The sequence below is a fragment of the Stigmatopora nigra genome, chromosome 3 (genome assembly GCF_051989575.1).
Source record: "Stigmatopora nigra isolate UIUO_SnigA chromosome 3, RoL_Snig_1.1, whole genome shotgun sequence".
NCBI lineage: Eukaryota > Metazoa > Chordata > Actinopteri > Syngnathiformes > Syngnathidae > Stigmatopora > Stigmatopora nigra.
The window spans coordinates 14,078,611-14,082,318 of record NC_135510.1 but is presented as its reverse complement, the minus strand read 5'-3'; the positions used below and the strand labels follow the sequence as shown (position 1 = coordinate 14,082,318).

At 33.7% G+C, this 3,708-nt stretch overlaps 2 long non-coding RNA genes across 4 annotated transcripts in view; one reads left to right on the top strand and one right to left on the bottom strand.

Moving 5' to 3' along the window:
- The first annotated feature begins 463 nt into the window (after positions 1–463).
- Positions 464–2,808, top strand: LOC144194563 (uncharacterized). 3 transcript variants are annotated; one of them, XR_013325918.1, is made up of 5 exons: positions 464–578; positions 771–871; positions 2,023–2,514; positions 2,581–2,640; positions 2,722–2,808. It is a non-coding gene; the product is annotated as an uncharacterized LOC144194563 (long non-coding RNA). The 3 variants fall into 3 exon arrangements; XR_013325917.1 differs by having other exon boundaries at positions 2,011–2,514; XR_013325916.1 differs by lacking the exon at positions 464–578 and having other exon boundaries at positions 660–871.
- A 45-nt stretch (positions 2,809–2,853) lies between these two features.
- LOC144194786 (uncharacterized) overlaps positions 2,854–3,708 on the bottom strand; it is a 6,142-nt gene continuing 5,287 nt past the window's right edge. The window contains exon 3 of the long non-coding RNA XR_013325973.1: positions 2,854–2,931. This is a non-coding gene — a long non-coding RNA (uncharacterized LOC144194786). The remainder of the gene's footprint in view (positions 2,932–3,708) is intronic.

Sequence of the window (3,708 nt, the reverse complement as noted above, 5' to 3'; positions counted from 1 at the left end):
TTTTACTTTGTTTTTATTTGCTATGATAAACTTTCTCCTGCTTTACTTGAAAAACAATATTATAACAGCTTTAAAGTATGCATTTCTATTACAGCATGTCTGATAATCACACAAAAACAAGGCCATTTGAAAATAGCTTTAAAATCGAGCAATTTAAAGCTATGTTATACACAGTCAGGGCCTGCAATGTCTTCTCTACTGGCCTAAAAAAAATATCTGAATCACAGACTGGTGTTTATTTTGTCCATGAATACTTATTAAATAATCCCAAATTGTCCATCAGCTTCCTTTCATTGCTTTTCCCCTGGTTGTGTTGCTTCCAGATGTGTGTTTTCATAGTTAAGCATTTAACCAATCACATTTCAGACATTATTTGTTGCCAGGGTCAAAAATCTACCTGGAGACCTTCTGCAGTTCTAATAGGTCAGAGTTCGAACCGCCGCCATTTTTCAAGCCATTTTTCAAAATGGCGGTTGAGCCAGGAGCAAGTATGGGAGTGCATCACCGAGCCGCTCAGACGTTATGATTTACTGAAGAAAGACCAGATAAAGTTCTTCCAGCGCAATGCAGCGCAATCGGTACGTTGTTAATCGATGATTTCGAAGCCCGAGTTCTCATTTTAAGCGTGTTGTTGACGGGAGCATGCGCCTTTGGCGTTATGTAGCCACATGTGGTTGGAGACAGAAAAAATGTTTGCAAACAAATTGGCTACATTGCGTTCCTTCTAGCTCTTTATGTTTAATAAGAAATCATTCCTTTGTGTGTTTCAGTTCCTCAACGAACACAGATTGCGGGGAAACATCAAGAATGTGGCTAAAACGGCCAAATAGGAGCAACTTGACGACGCCATAACGAGCAGTTTGGCACCAAAGTGAGTCTTTTTTTAAAATACTAGTTTCTATTTTCTCTGCCCGTTTAATCAGTAAATATCAGCGTTTAGTATTCAAGGCTTTGTTCAGTTAGTTATTTTTTTAGTATTATACATTTGAATTTTTTTTATGAAAACGCACTGACTGGTTTGGTGTTGGTTTTAATAGCAAAATGTGTGGTTAACTCGCAGCCAAACAATTGCCATCAGTGCAGGTGTAAGGAATTAACGGTCAAATAGTCCTTATTTAGCCCGTAAGAATTCTGTGTGGTGTAAATATTAAGAAACTATGGCTACAGAGCCACTGCCTAAATAATAGTCATTAAATTCCTATTCACCTAATGTTAAAATCTATCAATTGCCAATAACACATCAAATTTCAATAAGATTGGTTGAATGGTTAAGAAAATCCCCTATTCACTCAATGTTAAATAATAGTCATTAAATCCCTATTCACCTAATGTTAAAATATATCAATTGCATGCTAATTGGGTGAATAGGAAAACATTTTAACTGTCCATCTGATCTTTTTCAAATTTGCTGGGAAGTGCACCACTTATAAAATAAATAAATAACTGCTAAAGATTGAGTATTTAAGAATTATTGAATTTATTGCGATTTCAATTCCCAAAATTGATTGACTTTGTCTATAGCTGTTTCTACTCACACTGTACTGTTATTTTCATATAGACTAATTGTCTACACACATGGTGTTAATGATTAATATTTAGGCAGTTGCTCCACAGCCATAATTTCTTACTATTTTCCCCACACAGAATTCTTACCGGCTAAATCTCCCCCTGGGCTAAGGAGCCACTGCCATAAATGGTACACCTGTAGAATGAATATATTTTGGACCTTTTTATTATGAGTTTTAAATGTGGTTTTTGCAGCCTAAGTGGGACATTCATTCAACAATAGCCCAGTGGTCATTTTTGACTCAAGTTTAAACATAAGGTAAACTAACCATTTTTCCTCAGTGTAAGAGAAAGGGGGAAGCAATGATGACTTTTGGAGATATTTATTTAAATAAAAGTAATGGATTTGAAATGGACGGAAAAACATCCAGGATGAAATAACATGAGAAATGAATGTGGGTCATTTGTGCATCAAAATGTTTAAATAACCAATGACATAATCAGTGTTTTGCTCAGGTTTAAAACCACAGTGATGGTGAAAGAGGTGACAAAGAAGTCGTGGATGAGGTAGGACCCAAGAATTTCGGGTTAGTTTATTTCATCTTTTCATTTCATGTGTACTAAATCTACTCATTTTGTATCTTGCTTCTCTTCAGGGTCGCCCCAAGTTTACCAAAGCAACGCTAAAGATGAGTTGGCACGGTGCATGGCAGTCTTTGACACTGACATCCCCTCACTGGCAGGGGTCTTGCACTCTGGTCCTCGAGGGCCCCTGTCTAGGGTGTTTTCCCATATCTCCCACCACATCTGAATCAAATGACAACTCATCAGCAAGCTGTCCAGGATCATTTGATTTTGGTGTATTGGAAGACATGGAAAATAGACTGGATAGGGGCCCTCGAGGACTGACGTTAGAGATCCCACTTATACTCTTATTTTTGAGTGCCCCTGCAGCTGTCTGAAAGTAAAAGCAAACTAAGCCAATTGAACTCCAAAGTCATCAGAACGGTATGTTTAATATTGTCATTTTGTTTTTCCCCTCCTGTCTTTAATGATGCCTGCCTTGTTTTGCAGTGGATTGAAGGCCTGCTGACTGATGAAAGGAAAGTTAGCATTATTGTCATGGCCTTCTTGGTAAGTATATTTTAGGCAAAATAACTTAAGTAGTTTTTTTTTATGTTGGTGTATAAACTTCCTTAACTTTTTTTCTTCCAGGAAAGAGGATTTTTCATCCATTTACTGGTCGGTGGCCTACCTGAAAAGTCCCTTTTATATGTGAAAAATAAATGTTCTTGAATTGCATACGTGGCTTATTCATTTATCTACCAAAAGAATGCAAGTAACATAACCAGTTCAAAGTTTTTATTAACAGGTGCACACTTGAGTTGATTTCATATTCATTTGGATGCCCAGTCTGTTCTCCACCTGCAGACATAAAGTATATATTTTTAAAAAGCTCCGATGTACACATACACATAAATGTGTATATATACACATAAATGTGTATATATACACATAAAAATGTGTATACATACACATAAAAATGTGTATATATACACATAAAAATGTGTATATATACACACAAAAATGTGTATATATACACATAAAAATGTGTATATATACACATAAAAATGTGTATATATACACATAAATGTGTATATATATACACATTTATGTGTACATATACACATTTTTCTGTGTATATATACACTTTTGTGTATATATACACATTTTTATGTGTATATATATATACACATAAAAATGTGTATATATACACATAAAAATGTGTATATATACACATAAAAATGTGTATATATACACATAAAAATGTGTATATATACACATAAAAATGTGTATATATACACATAAAAATGTGTATATATACACATAAAAATGTGTATATATACACATAAAAATGTGTATATATACACATAAAAATGTGTATATATACACATAAAAATGTGTATATATACACATAAAAATGTGTATATATACACATATAAACGTGTATATATACACATAAAAACGTGTATATATACACATAAAAACGTGTATATATATACACATATAAACGTGTATATATACACATAAAAACGTGTATATATACACATATAAACGTGTATATATACACATATAAACGTGTATATATACACAAACGTGTATATATACACAAACGTGTGTATATATACACAAACGTGTGTA